This window comes from Equus caballus, chromosome 21, assembly GCF_041296265.1.
Source record: "Equus caballus isolate H_3958 breed thoroughbred chromosome 21, TB-T2T, whole genome shotgun sequence".
Taxonomy (NCBI): domain Eukaryota; kingdom Metazoa; phylum Chordata; class Mammalia; order Perissodactyla; family Equidae; genus Equus; species Equus caballus.
This window is the reverse complement of record NC_091704.1, coordinates 47348394-47364239: the sequence shown is the minus strand read 5'-3', so window position 1 is coordinate 47364239 and position 15846 is coordinate 47348394. Positions and strand designations below refer to the sequence as shown.

Here is a 15846-nt window from a genome sequence, read left to right as displayed (position 1 = left end):
CTGTTCCTCGAGTGACCTGGAACAAGGCCGAGGGCGATTGGCTGTAGCTCTCCCCGTTCACTCAGCAGGGGTTCTTGGCTAGCAGTTCTCACAAGGACCCAAACCACCGCCCCACGGCCACGGGACTCCGCACCTGAGGATTTCTCTCAGGGGCTTCACTGAGGGATTAAACAGCTCTGAGGTGCCAAGAGGTTCCCCCAAATTCTCGGAATTCTCATGCCAGTGTTAAATTAACTTTGGTATCCCAAGGACCAGAGGCCACGGGGCTTAGGGTGGGTCGTTAGTCCTTCTCTCGTCACCGTTGGCCCCGCCGCCCCGCCCCATTCTTTTATAAGGCAGTTGACATTTTCTCCACGCTACGTAAAGTGCTATGCAAAGGCGACTTCAAGTCCCCCAGCTCTCTCTCCTCCACCTAGGTGGCGCCCCAAGCCCCTCCATCTGGAAATTCCGAGCTGCCCACTCCCTGGATCCTTTCCTCCCAGGATTCCCAGGTTTCTGAAGCCAGCGCACTAGGACTCCTGGTTCACCCAGAGGGACGCCCTGCCTGCGGTGTACCTCGTTCGGGGGGGAATCCCCGCCCACCTTGTCATTCCTCCAGGGGGATCCCCGCCCCCCGTCCCTGTCACTCCAGGAAGGGAGTTCCCGCCCCTCGAATCTACCAGAGGGAGGGAATCCCCGCCCATCCTGGAGGCTCGGTGGATCCCCAGCGCGTCGCAGCTGGGAGAGTCGGGCGAGCAGCACACTCCTAGCGCCGGTGCGTGCGGGTCCCGGGCAGGGGGACGCAGTGGGGTGGCGGCTGCGGGGACCCGCCGAGCCGCGGGCCGTGCCGCAGGCGCCCAGGATTGCGCCTCCCGCGGCTGCGGGCGAACGGCGACGCTGCAGCTCCGGGTAGGCGCGGCGGCGGCACCGGCGGTGGCGCTGGCGGTGGCAGCAGCGGCGGCAGCGGCGCAGGGTCCCACCGGGCGGCGCCTGAGTCCGGACGCGCGAGGAGCAGCAGGAGCCTCGGAAGAGCCGCGAGCAGGTGAAGCGACAGCCCCGCTGCGGCCGGGACCTGGGGCTTCGGATGGGGGTGGGGGTGGGGGTGGGAGGTGGCATCCCCCGAGACCGTGTGCGCCTGGGAAAGTTTAGTGACAAATCCAGGTGCTGGAATCCTGCCCCGGCAAGGCGGTGAGTGGGGGCTCCCAAGCCAGGTCCCACATTAGGCGGCGCAAACTCCCCTTGCATCCGGACGGGGGCGGGGAGGACGCGGCCGCGGGAAGAGGGCCGGACAGAGCGGGCCGGGGACATCGGGACAACCCGAGACGCACTGCTGAGCACGCTCGGAAGGGCCAGGAACCCCTGCCTGGGTGCGCGCCCAGGTGCCCATCCCTGGGCCGTCGCCAGGTAACCCCCTCCGGGCGGAGGTACTCAGGTGCTGGGGCCTCAGGTGCTGCTTTGGGGTCCATCTCCCGCGCTTCCTCTTCTCTCGCCGGCTCTCTGCCAGGGGAAGAGACGAGCGCAGCGAGCGAGCCGAGGGGCGCGCGCAAAGAGCAAGGGCATCTTTGGGGGGATATTGGCATCTGCCAGGGAGCTGGAGAACGTGCCGATGGGGAAATCCTGCCCTCCCTTTGAAGTCGAGTTCCTCCTAAAACTGGCCTCCTTCACTTCTGTCCGTCTCTCTCTCTCTCAGGTCTGCGTTGGGTTTGCGTTGACGTTTTAGGTCTTTGGGCTCCTTGTCTTTCTGCAGTGCTGAACTGAGCAGGGGGAGGGTCCAGGGTCCCTGGCTGGAGTTTGCCAGCAGCCTGTCCTCAGCAGCCCTGATCCGTGTGGGGACTTTGATAAGGGAGTGTGAAGAGGACAGGGTCTGGCATGGGCTGCTCTCAGACTGGAATGGCAGGCATGAGGGCATTCCAGCGCTGCAGACCTGGCTGGGACTGGAGGCGGGTGTTGGGGGAGGAAGCTGCATCTGTCTCTTGCAGCTGGCAGGGCTTCGCCTCCCACAGAGGTAGGGCGCCTTGGGTGGATGTGTTTTCCTTGACAAATCATGGTGAAGCTGCTGGAGGTGGTTGCTGAGTGACTGCAGAAAGTGATACTCTGGATCTGCTTTTACAGAGAGCTCCCCTGGACCTTCCGTGCTGCTGGTCCTTCCCCAGTGGGTGTCTGCCACACTCAGCCTGCTCTGGACTTGGGCTCTAGGGGCCCAGTATTTCTACAGGGCCAGCTCTTCTGGTCTGTGACTTTTGGATGGGGATCAAGTAGGTACAGGTTGGCAGGTGCGGTGTGTGGGGCAGGATAGAATGTCTCAGAACACAATCCTGGCTGTAGGTGGTTATTCTAGCTTCAGCAGTTCCTTCTTCCATTAGAATGGGCCAAGAACCGCTCCTCCGCTAATAACCGCATAGTGGTGTGAGGAGGGTGTGTGTGCGGGCGGGGGGGCGGTGGGTGGGTGGTGAGTGGGAATGCAGGAGTAGGGGGATGGCAGGTGCTGAGAGATAAAGAATCAGAACCATGTAAACTATATAAATGTACCTCCCTTGATGTAGTTAATACGCTCCTGGACAAATATTGAATTATACTTTAAATCGCTATCATTGAAATTGATTTTGCATGCACTTAAGGCAGTTTACTATTTCAGGAAACTTATGATAATTTCTCTATTCATTTCAATCATTTTATTTTTGGAGTACCTGCGGTTTGCTGTGCACAGGGGCTTAGCACTTTCCGGGGATGCGGGTAGATGAAAGAGGCTTCCTCCTTGCTGTCAGAGTTTCAGTCTGTCAGGAGAGGTGAGATAAGTATCCTGAGAGCTCTGATACAAACCAGTGCACATGTGGCCTGGAAGAGGCGCCCTGTATTTGTCAGATGAAGGATTGGAGAGATGATCTAACGAATCAAGTACCTGAGGAGTGGTCCAGATAAAACACTTTAGGTGTATGGAGGAGCCAGAAATCGCTCTTGACTGAGGAGATCTGAAAGGCTTTGTGGAGGACAGTCCAGGGAGATCCTGAGTCAGGAGGCAGTCCTAGGGGGCTGATGGAAAAAGAGACTGAGCTAAGGACTTGGAGGAACTTAGCTCTGCAGCTGGCAGGGAAATATTGGGGATTTCTGAGCAAGGGATTGTCATAATCAGCTGTGTGCTTTAAGGTGATTAATCTGATCTCTTGCAGAAGGAGTTGGGACTAGGGAGAGATGAGAGGTGAGGAGGAGCCTAGTGAGGTTATTGTAATAAGATGGGCGGCAGGAGGTGATGGGGGCCTGAGCTGGTGGGTAGGGGCAGGCTAGGAAGAAGGGAAAGGCTCATGAGACACGGACTTGAAGTGGGGGCACTGCATGGGTTTGGAGTAAAGAAGAGACGAAGATCCCCTGCAGGTTAGGAGAGGGAATACACAGCTGATGGAAATAAGGGGTTTGGAGTTTTGATAGTCAACAAACCAGAAGCCTGCAGAAATCCTTCCAGACTTCTCCTTCTGGCTCCTCCCATATCTAATCAGTCGTCAAGGTCTGTTGATTACCTCTCCCTGTAAAACCTATCGATGGCTCCATGTACCTGTGGGATAAATTCCAAGTCCAATGTCCCTCTTCAAACTGCTCTCCTGCCGTGTCCCCCACACGCGTGCGCTCGCTCACAAATGCACACGGGCATACACACACACGCACATATACACACGAGCTGTCGACCTCTGACCTGTCTTACTCTCTGCCTCTACAGTGCTGTTTCTCTTGGGTGGTAGTGGGAGGGGTGAGGTCCTGGAATAATCTTTCTCCCCTGGTCCTCTTGATAAACCACTTCTGATTCTTTAAGCTCCAGGTCAATGGCCTCCTCCTCCTCTGTGAATCCTCTGCCTCTCTCTCTCAGGGGATGTGGAGCAGTCTTACATTTGGACCTCACGCTGCAGAGCCTGTTTGCACACTCATGTGCTGCCCTGGGCCTGCCTCTTTGGGACCTTATCTTATTCATGCCCAGATAAGGCCTCCTCCAGGTAGTTGCCCATCAACTTCCTCAAGGAGAGAGGCAGAAGCAACACTCCAGTCCACCTCCCCTCCCCACAAGCTGATTGGACTCTAGGGTGTTGTCGCAATCCTGACTAGGACATTCCAGGCCTGGTGGGCCGGACAAGATAACACAGAGCTGGGATACTCCCCTGGCCTAGATCATGTGGCCTAAGTAACTTAGACCACAAAGGGAGGCGGATGTCCAGTTGGAAGGTGGCCCCAGGTCCCTCTTACTGCATCAACCACAAGGGGATACATCCCAAAGAAGACGAACCCACAAAAGGTCAAGACCAAACTCAAAGAGAGGCCTCATCTCTTTAATAAGACAGACTTGGAGACTTGACATTTTTTAGCCTCCTTCTTTAGCCCTCAGAAGTGTCTCCATAGGACAAAGTGGGATGCTAGGCAGGCAAGCCCCTGAGGGATGCAGGTGGACACAGAGAGGCAGGAATGTCTGAGAAGGTCAAGCATCCCAGGAAGAGGATAGGAAAGTCATTGACAAAGACTGAGAACAGTGTCTGTAAAGGATGGTCCTGGAAGCCAAGGGATGAAAGAGAGTGATTGCCAAGATGGTCGGGGGTAAGATACTGGATCCAGAAGCGTGCGGTTCAAAATAATCCAGAGAGTATTTTGAGGAGGTGGTAGCGTTGTGGAAAGGTTTATTCAGGAGAGTCCCTAAATTCCCCCTTCCAGGCATGCTTGGTAAACAAAAGAGCTGTGGGAGAGGATAGAGACAATATAAGGGATGTTTGGGAGGGAAGAGGCCAATCAGGAGCAGGTGCAGTGAAAGAAAAAAGCTGGCATCTGCCTTCCCTGGAAGGTAGGAGGGAAGCAGAGGTTGGGCGAGGTGCTGGAGAGGGAGCCTGCGATATAGCCGGAGGGATGTACTGGGCTTGGTCAAACAGGAGGGGTGCCTGCTGACAGCTGGGAGGGCACTGCACCAGGCTGGGGGCTTGGGGCGTGGATGGACAGGCAGAAGTGCTGCTCATGGTAGGAGGGGTGGATCTGGTGCCTGGCACCAACTGAGGCAGCCAAGGATGGATTTCAGAATTGGGGTCAGAGACTGGCTAGAATCCTAGCAGTGCAGAGAACTGCTTGCTGGCCAGATCATTAGAAATGTTGGAGCCTCAGTTTCCTCATGTGCAAAATTGGTACAATAGCTACTTCACAGGGTTGTTCTTAGGAGGAATAAAAAAGAGGTCCTGAGGTATGTATGTAAACCCCTCAGTGACAGTGTCTGGTCCATAGCGGTCCTTCTGATAGTGTGTTGAGAAGTGAGTAAGCCTCTCGCCAAGGTCACTGAGAGCCCAGTTGAATGTAGAAGGCAGGGATTTTTAGTAGACCTGACGGAAGCTGGCTTGCAGCTTTGGATGAAAAGCTTTGACCTTCTCAGAGCAGCCCTGCCTCCCTGTTCCTCCTTTAAGGAATTTTTCAGGATGTCTGCCTTTTTATCTGTTGGCTCTGGTCAGTGAATACATCTGTACTTCACGTCCCTCTCTTATGCAAAGGTCAAGCTGCCAGGGCCCAAAGCCAGGAGAACCTGCAGTCTCCCCTCTCCTCAGTGGTTTGGAAGGGGACGATGCATTCAGATTTGCTAATTTCTGCATTCGAGGCCCAGAAAAGAGGAGAACTTGCCTCATTCCCATATAACTGGAATTCAAAACACGATCTCCAGTTGCTTCATCTGGGGAACTGTTGTTTTCAATGGCAATTGTGCAAGATGCACGTGGGTGAGGAAGAATTAAAAATCTGTGTGCCCGCTTGGTTTTATTAATGGATCTATGATTATACTTAGAAATATTGAATAAATATTTTCCCTTGTCAGTGAAGAGGGAAGGAAAAGGAGCACTTAATTTGATTTACTAAACACTCAATAGATGTGTGCCAAATTAAATGATATTTAGGGGAAATGTACAGAATTTTTTTTAAGGAAATAGAAGTATAAATATTTTCTCAAATTATTCTTTATTTATTTTCCACCTGGATGGTCTGTATCTAGATTATGTTGTCCTTTGGCCTTAGGCAGATATTGCCTATGAAATGATACATCCTTTTACAAGATTTAAAAATTTGAAATTCTTGATCTTATAATATCCATATTCTAGAAATGGAAAAAAAAGATGGAATTTGGAAAGAATTCATTTCCATGGGTTCTGCAGGTCTGGGCAGAGGCAGGATCTGAAGCCAGGTAGGTCATCTGATTCAGATTCGAATTGCCTGTGATCTAAAGAGCTCAGCATTCTGTTTACAAATGTGTTCAAGAAAACACTGGGAGCATTTACGGTTTGAAAACTCAATAGCTGAAGAGGCCCTTTGTGGTCTGATAAGGCAGCTGAACCAAGAGATGGTCTGTTAAGGCACTAAATGTGTGGAGAAGACACATTCGTCTTTTAAGTCTCTCCAGCTCCGGGAAGAGGCCTGCCCCTGGCTGTGGCCTCCCTCCGATGCCAATAGCATCTTCTCCACCGCGCATTCTTAGTGGGCCAGGAAACAATCCCCATTCTGAGAGCTCCTGCCCTCTTGATGCAGGCATTACCTACATGAATACATTGAGTTAACAGTGACTGGGCTATTAACTTGGGGAGAATCAGAAACTTAAGAATTAACTCTCTTTATGAAGCAATCTAATGAAATCAGATAGCGTTGAACATCTGGCCGATTAAGTTATTCTTGGATTATTTGTTTTTAGGTTTTAAAGTACTTCTGTGGCTCATAAAGCACTCTAGGACACATGAAGAGGTTTCGGAGAAGCAAGGGTGGGGGGATTGATTTCACAGCAAAGAGGACTGACTGTGCATACACTATTGTCGCAAGCTTTGGGTGAAATAATAGCAAGGAGAGAGGGGAAGTTTTGCTATCTGAAGCAGGCTGAAATGCCTAGCTATCCACATGAGGATTAAAAAATCACGAACTCTTAAGGATTTGCAAGTCCTTGAAAGAGCATGATCCAATCCCTCGCCTGAAGGTTGAAGTAAATTTAGCTCGTTCCGAACAGGATCCAGGGTATTTTAACAGCCTGCTGAGGGGCTTCCATGGTACGTGTGGCCCTTAACAGAATGATGCTTCAAATTGGAGCCTTTGACGTTTTTTTAGCAAGAGTGGAAATGGATTTGAGCTGAGCCCCTCCCGGTTACTTTTTTGTCAACATGTGGACCCCTCTTGGACCAGGTTTTGCGTGCACTAGACTTCAGCTAACTCTGCTCCCTCAACCAAATCGTCTGAGTTAAAACACGCACTCTGTTGATCCTGGCCTCCGAAGAATGATCATCCTGCTTTGCTAAAAATAAAGACGCACTGATACAATGCAGAATAGGATTCCTTCCATGAGCAGGGGCCATACCTACTGCTGGAAATCCAAAGTCAGCTCCCTAGCTGAGACCTGCTCACCGAGGGAAGAGAAGTGGTGCTGGGGGGAGGGTGGGAGAGAGGGTCATTTTGGATCGTGGTGGGTGCAGTAGAGGGTGGGGGGAGTGGGCTGCCTCCCAGGGGAGGTCTCTGGGCGTCCAGAGGAGAGAGGGTGCCTGCGAGCTTTGCCCTCCTGGGGCCCTGTCTGGCTCCAGTCGCTCCTAACAAGATCCTAGGATACTGAGGGGGAAGACAGAATAAACACCAGCTCTTTTGTCTCTTTCACCAAAGGCCAGCACTTTGCAGATGTCTGTCTGATGTAAACTCTTGTCCTGCTTACATGGTACTGTACTGTAATTCCGATAGTCCACAAGACTCTGTTTCTGGAAAGTAGAGAGGCAACTGTGTGTCAGGTTAGCCGTTGTATCTTAGGTTGGCGTATACAAGTTTGAACTCCCAATGACGCCCCGCCCCCCAAAGAATATTATGTGGTTCCTGACACTATATATTTGCATGGAGGTGATCAAATATAATCACAAACTCTATGCAAGTGTTTGAGTGTTTCTTTCTCTATTCCTAAGAAGATGAGAATGGAGCCAAGTTTAATAAGCAAGATGTCAATAAACTCAACATTTTTGTGTGTTGGCCAATGGACACTCATAAAATGTCTGATTGCAGCTGTGATTACCCGTCTCCCCTTTTTGGCACAGTGTATTTTATAGAGATATGGGTAAAACTAGATTGTGCTATATGGGTCTCTTGGTGAAGAATATTCACTTCCAAGGCTGAAGCAGCCGTGCAAATACTATTACAGAATCGCTCAGCATACAAAATTGGCATCGCTTCCCTCCACAGTTTTCCATGCCCACTCTCCAGCCCTACGCTGCCCTGGTCACTGTTATTCCCAGTATCATTAGGCTAAAAGAGGAGACAGCTGTCCCCAGAAAATGTGCTCTGAGTGTCCTCATCAGAACGGATTCTCATGAGAGGGCAGACAGTGAGATGGCGCACGGAGAGGCAGGTACCATAAAGGGTCTCATTAACCCCTGTCTGGACCCACTACTCATCTTGGAAAACCTGAGCAGATGTAGGGTTTATTGATTTTCTGTTGGGGAATGCTGGGAAGCAGCACTCAGCAATTTCTGGCACCTGGGAGGCCCACATGGCACCTGAGCACGCTTCCTACCTTCTGGTCCCTCACCTGCGCGGTTTCCTGGGCACCATCTTTATCTTGACGGTCTCTGAAGGTGATCTGCCTTTTCCCTCATACTTTTCAGAATCAAGCACAATGTCCGGTACCCATTTTTCCAGGGTAAAAATTAAAATTGTTTGGATGTTCCCCGTTGGGCAGGCAATGTTCTAGACACTTTACACACGTTAAGTCATTTAATTCTCGTAATCATCCGATGAGGTGCATACTGTTATTACCCTGTATTTGGTTGCCTGGGCTTCTATAACAAGTTACCACAAACTTGGTGGCTTAAAACAATAGAAATTTATTCTCTCATAGTTCTGGTGGTCGGAATTCTAAAATCAAGGTGTTGGCAGGGCCATGTTCCCACTGGAGGCTCTTGGAGAGAAGCTTCCTTGCCTCTCCTTTAATTTAACTACATTTGCAAAGACCCTTTTGCCAAATAAGGTCATGTTCACAGGTACCAGGACATGAGCATATCTTTTTGGTGGCCACCATTCAACCCACTACCTCCTCTTTTGCAGATGGAGAAATGGTGGTATAGCATGGTTAAGCAGATTCTCCAAGGTTACAGCTGGAGCTCGGATTTAAACAGAGCCGTCTGGCTCCAGGGCTTGCATTCCTGAACTGCTCTCTACTGCCTCTCAGTAAATGTGCTCAGTGACTGTTTATAGTATGAATGGTTGACGGGATGGGTGGGTAGAAAGATGGATAAAAAGATGCTGATAACAATAATTGGCCAACATTCTCCACCTGGTGCACTGAAAATAATAACAACAACTAATATTCATTGTTTTATGATGTAGCCCCAGGACTTGACCTTGGGTCTTCTTTAGCTAGTCTCCCTCCTAGGGAGGTCTCTTCTGCCTCAAGTCTTTACCTACCATCGATGCGCTATTGCCTCTCAAATTTATGTCTTTAGCTTTGACCTCTCCATTGAGTTCCAGACTCATGCCCTGCTGCCAACTTGACGTCTCCACATGGGTGTGTCATAGGCATCTCACATCTAGCATGATCAAAATGGAATCCTTGATATTTCTCCCTCAGGCTAGTTCTTCCTTCTCCTCCTCTCATTCAGTAAATGGCACCACCATCCACCAAAAGCCTCATTCCAAAAACCTGGAAACCATGTTTCATTCTTTTTTCCCCACACTCAGCAACTAAATCCAGAAGCCCTGTTGGCCTTTCCTCCAGTATCCATCTCTTCTCTCCACTTCCATGGCAGCCACCCTAGTTGATGTCGCCACCATCTTGTCCCTGGACCCCTGCTGTAGTAGTCTTCTAACTGGGCCTCCAGAAAGCACTCTTGACCCCTAGTCCTCTCTCCTCAGAGCAGCCAGAGGGGTCTTTTGAAAACACACTATCAGGGCTGGCCCCGTGGCCGAGTGGTGAAGTTCGCGCGCTCCGCTGCAGGCGGCCCAGTGTTTCGTTGGTTCGAATCCTGGGCGCAGACATGGCACTGCTCACCAAACCACGCTGAGGCAGCGTCCCACATGCCACAACTAGAAGGACCCACAACGAAGAATATACAACTATGTACCGGGGGCTTTGGGGATAAAAAGGAAAAAAATAAAATAAAAAAAAAAGTTCGAAAACACGTTATCAAGTCATGTCAATCTGCAGCTTGAAACTGGGAATTTCTTGTTGCCACTTGAATACAATCCAGGCCCCTTACCCCAACCCACCTCTCCAATGACTTTCTCTGCCACTGCTCATTGCCCTCATTCTCTGTGTCCAGACACACCGTCCTTCTTTCTGCTCTGGAACGTACCAACCTGTATCCCACAGTAGGGCTTTACCTCTGTCTGGAAGCTTCTTCCCTCAGACCTTCATAGGCCTTTTTCTTCACAACCATGTAATCTAAAATCGCTACCCCCAGGCACTCTATCACATTACTCCTGTTCTGTTTGAAATAAACTTTTTTTTTTTTTGAGGAAGATTAGCCTTGATCTAACTACTGCCAATCCTCCTCTTTTTTGCTGAGGAAGACTGGCCCTGAGCTAACATCCATGCCCATCTTCCTCTACTTTATATGTGGGATGTCTACCACTGCATGGCTTTTGCCAAGCGCTGCCATGTCCGTACCCGGGATCCAAACCGGCGAACCCTGGGCCACCGAGAAGCGGAACATGTGAACTTAACTGCTGCGCCACCGGGCCAGCCCCTGAAATAAACTTTTATTTGTTTATTGTTTGTCTCACCTGTTGGAATGTGAACTCCATCAAAGCAAAGTCATTGTCTTGTGAACCATATCTCTAGTGCCAACAACAGTGCCTGGTATACAGTAGGCACTTAATAAAAAGCTGTTGAACAAGTTGAGTGCTTACTACATTCCAGGCACTAACCACACATATCCTTATTTTTCAGATGAGGAAAACTAGGCTCAAAAACTTTAAATTGTGTGCCTGACGTTGCTCATCTCTTAAGAGTTGGAGCAAGAATTTGAACCCATGGGGCCAACTCAGTGGCGCAGCGGTTAAGTACGCACATTCTGCTTCAGGGGCCTGGGGTTCGCCGATTCGTACCCCAGGTGGGGACATGGCACCACTTGGCAAGCCATGCTGTGGCAGGTGTCCCACATATAAAGTAGAGGAAGATGGTCACTGATGTTAGCTCAGGGCCAGTCTTCCTCAGCAAAAAGAGGAGGATTGGCAGCAGTGAGCTCAAAGCTAATCTTCCTAAAAAAAAAAAAATGAATTTGAACCCAGATCTCTCTGACCCCTAAGCCTGTCTTCTTAAACATTATCCCATACAGAATCTCTGAGAAGCAGGAACTGACCAGGATTTCTAAAGTCCCTACAGAGCTCTGAGTTTCCTAATTCATTTTCCTGCTCATAAACCCAGGACACAGACTATTAAAAACAGAGGAAAGAAATAGACTGACTTAGATTCTAAATGTACTGTTTCTCTGAAAAGGTGGCCCTAGGGCTTAAGCTTAAGAAGCTAAGAAGTTCATTTCTTTTTTATTCCACTTGGTCGTTTAGGCTCAAGACTTTTTCTGATCCATCTGGAGACCTAATGGTTTAAACCATCATCCTTGAACTCTTAAAGGAAAGGCAGAGATGACCAGTTGCATCTTTATATGCAAAGGTGGAATTTATTTGCATTCATAAGAAGCCCGGAAGTCTTCCTCCTCCTGGCCTTCCTTACACACCAACACTTTTCTATCGTTTGGTCTTTTCTGCCTCCACATGTCCTCCCAGTTAATAGAACCCTAGGGTGAGAACATGGACCCTATTTTTAGATTGGTTGGGAGCAAGACCGTCTCCACTGGGTCTTGCTAAAAGACTGGTCCATTTCTCTGTCACCAGCTTTGAGCCAGTCATGGAAGAGGCCAAAGGACAGGTTCTTGCCAGATGTGGGACTAGAAAGAACTTCTGCCAAGGTTGCAGACTGGGGAGAATGAGAAAGCAGCTATTGGTTTCCTTCCCTCTTGTTGGACCTCCTTTTTAAAATAAGCTCCATCTTGAGAATTACATCAGCATTCCCGATAAGGAAACATCAGACAAAAAGCTACTGTTTCAGGCAAATAGTAGTTGTGAGAATGGCCAAGACCCACAAATATAGGTTGGGCTTTTATTCGTAGAATGGGTTATAGTGGCTGATTAGTGTATCTGGCAAATATAGCTGCTTTCCTGCAGAATGGCAGAAGTCTGGCCATTTGATACATCATGCGTTTTGCCTCTGCTGTCATGAGTGGGGTTTGCTATGGTAACCAGAACTTTGCCCAGAGGGTTGTGCATGTAAAGTGTCACTCATTGGCAGGCTCCTTTATTTTTAGCATAAACCAAAGAGGAGCTACTCATTGTTCCTCCTCACACACAGGTGGGTGGTCACAATGGAGCCTGGGATGCATTGTATATGTGCCGTTCTGGTGTGGAATATCGCTACCCACTCCGGTTTTCATTTGTTGCATCAGGAAGCACTTCTAGATTTCCATTGGTTAAAATCCATGCTGGAACCTGTACACCAGGATAGTTGGGCTTACTATTTTTTATAACTCTTTTTCAACCACTATTCTCTATCTTGGTCTTGCCATAGCACATAAGCTATGCTAACAATGGTGGTCCTGCAGATAGGAGGTAAGTAGCTTCCCATAAAACCATTGAAAGCTCTGGAGCTCAGAAAACATTTATGTGAAGGAGGTAGTTTTAAGAGTTATGCTCAGTTCTTTCCTACAGGTTACACTTTGTCCTCACTGCCTGCAAACCAACGTTTTTTTTCTTTTCATTCAACTAGTATTTGTTTAGCACATGTCGCATAGAGAAAAGATATATACACTTCATATTCTATGCATGGGGGAATAAAAATAAAATTCAGATTGCCTTGAATTGTCAATCGTATCAAATTGACTGCCTTTTGGGCAGAAATAAGCACTGGAGAAAGCATTGCTTCAAGAACATGGTGAGTTTCCTGAACTCTACTTTTTTTTTTTTTTAATGAGGTTATGATAGTTTACAACACTGTGAAATTTCACTTGTATATTATTATTTGTCAGTTGTCTTATAGGTGAGCCCCTTCACCCTTTGTGACCACTCCCCACCCCCTTCCCCTGGTAACCACTAGTCTGTTCTCTTTGTCTATGTCTTTTTTAATCTTCCGCATGTGAGTGGAATCATACAGAGTTTGTCTTTCCCTATCTGGCGTATTTTGCTTAACATCATACCCTCAAGGTCCATCCATGTTGTTGTGAATGGGACAATTTTATCATTTTTTATGGCTGAGTAGTATTCCATTATATATATATGCACCATGTCTTCTTTATCCAGTCCTCAGTCAATGGACACTTAGGTTGCTTCCATGTCTTGGCTATTGTAAATAATGCTGCAGTGAACATAGGGGTACGTGAGTCTCTTTGAATTGCTGATTTCAAGTTCTTTGGATAGATGCCTAGTAGTGGGATGGCTGGGTTGTATGGTATTTCTATTTTTAGATTTTTGGAGAAATCTCTACTGTTTTCCGTAGTGGCTACACCAGTTTGCATTCCCACCAGCAGTGTATGAGGGTTCCTCTTTCTCCACAATCTCTCCAACATTTATTATTTTTTGTCTTCAATATTATAGCCATTCTAACGGGTGTAAGGTGATGTCTTAGTCTAGTTTTGATTTGCATTTCCCTGATGATCAGTGATGATGAGCATCTTTTCATGTGCCTATTGGCAATCCATATATCTTCTTTGGAGAAATGTCTGTTCACGTCCCCTGCCCAGTTTTTGATCAGGTTGTTTGGTTTTTTGTAGTTCAGCTGTGTGAGTTCTTTATATATTATGGAGATTAACCCTTTGTCAGATATATGATTTGCAAATATTTTTTTCCCAATTAGTGGATTGTCTTTTCGTTTCAATCATATTTTCCCTTGCCTTGTAGAAGCTCTTTAGTCTGTCCCACTTGTTTATTCTTTCTGTTGTTTCCCTTGTCTGAGGAGACATGGTGTCCAAAAAGATCCTTTTAAGACTGATGTCAAAGAATGTACTGGCTATGTTTTCTTCTAGAAGTCTTATGGTTTCAGGTCTTTCCTTTAAGTCTTTGATCCATTTTGAGTTTATTTTTGTGAATGGCGCGAGAGAATGGTTTATTTTCATTCTTTTACCTGTGGCTGTCCACTTTGCCCAACACCATTTGTTGAAGAGACTTTCCTTTCTCCATTGTATGTTCTCAGCTCCTTTGTCAAAGATTAGCTGTCCATAGATGTGTGGTTTTATTTCTTGGCTTTCAATTCTGTTCCATCGATCTGAGTGCCTGTTTTTGTACCAGTACCATGCTGTTTAGATTACTGTAGCTTGTAGTATATTTTGAAGTTAGGGATTGTGATGCCTCCAGCTTTGTTCTTTTTTCTCAGGATTACTTTAGCAATTTGGGGGTTTTTGTTGCCACATACAAATTTTAGGATTCTTTGTTCTATCTCTTTGAAGAATGTCCTTGGGATTCTGATAGAGATTGCATTGAATCTGTAGATCACATTAGGTAGTATGGACATGTTAACTATGTTTATTCTTCCAATCTATGTGCCTTGAATGTCTTTCCATCTCTTTAGTCATCATTAATTTCTTTCAGGAAAGTTGTAGTTTTCATTGTTCAGGGCTTTCACTTCCTTGGTTAAATTTATTCCAAAATATTTTATTCTTTTTGTTGTGATTGTGAGTGGGATTGTGTTCTTGAGTTCTCTTTCTATTAGTTTGTTATTAGAGTATAGAAATGCAACCGATTTATCAAAGTTGATTTTGTACCCTGCAACTTTGCTGTAATTGTTGATTACTTCTAGAGCTTTCCAATGGATTTTTTAAGGTTTCTATATATAAAATCATGTTGTCTGCAAACAGTGAGAGTTTCACTTCTTCATTGCCTATTCGGATTCCTTTTGTTTCTTTTTCTTGCCTAATTGCTCTGGCCAAAACCTCCAGCACTATGTTGAATAAGAGTGGTGATAGTGGGCACCCTTGTCATGTTCCTGTTCTCAGAGGGATGGCTTTCAGATTTTCCCCATTGAGTATGATGTTCACTGTGAGTTTGTCATATATGGCCTTTATTATGTTGAGGTACTTTCCGTCTATACTCATTTTATTGAGAGTCTTTATCATAATTGGCTGTTGGATCTTGTTGAATGCTTTCTCTGCATCTGCTGAGCTCTACTTTTATTGAAGACTTGGAACTGGCTAAAAGCCCCCTTGGCATATTTGCTGCTAGGTATATATCTAGGCCTGAGTGAATCTGGGCCATATAACATTGCGCTCCATCAGCTGCGGGTTTGGTTGAGTATGTATACTGCAGTCCAGGGTGAAGCCAGAGCCACTCCCTGAGCTGATATCAGCTGTGATATCACTAGACTGGAAGTTCTTTCAGTCAGAAACCATGTCCTGTTTGATGCTGTGACTCAAGCCCCTAGTGCAATGTCTGGACCACGGAAGATCCTTCACGAAGGTTTTTTTAAATGAATGAAACTACTGTCAGACTGCCATGTCTGGGTGGGAGAGAAGAAACTGAACTATACTTCAGTCATACCTACAGCTTAATCCATGAAGGTCCCCAAAGTCTGAAATGGTCCTGCCCTTCAGAAACATAATCTAATAGGGAAATAGGAAATCTGGGGCAGTGCTAGTTATGATTTAGGATGTATGGGAAGATGAAGCTGCTGATACCAGTGTCTTAAGAGTTAGCTTTCGATTAACAATTTTTTCCAAGTGGAAAGATTTCCACTTTGTACACTAATCATTTTACATCTAATTAATTTCATGAACTCCCTAAAGAATACTGCACTTGTGCAGCCACAGTCATTTCTTTAGTAAACCAAATATTTATTTGAGAACTGCTATGTGCTACACCCTTAGATTCTAGTAGCGA

The 15846-nt window shown here is 47.3% G+C and overlaps 1 protein-coding gene across 13 annotated transcripts in view; it reads left to right on the top strand.

Moving 5' to 3' along the window:
• Positions 1–481: 481 nt before the first annotated feature.
• Positions 482–15846, top strand: part of PDZD2 (PDZ domain containing 2) — a 346617-nt gene continuing 331252 nt past the window's right edge. For 8 of the 13 annotated variants that reach the window (XM_023625802.2, XM_070246364.1, XM_023625800.2 and 5 more), the window contains exon 1: positions 662–1021. The gene's annotated coding sequence lies outside the window, so the exon portion shown is untranslated. Of the gene's footprint in view, positions 1022–15846 lie in introns of all 13 variants that reach the window. The other 5 variants (XM_023625798.2, XM_070246357.1, XM_070246380.1 and 2 more) reach the window with 3 other exon arrangements.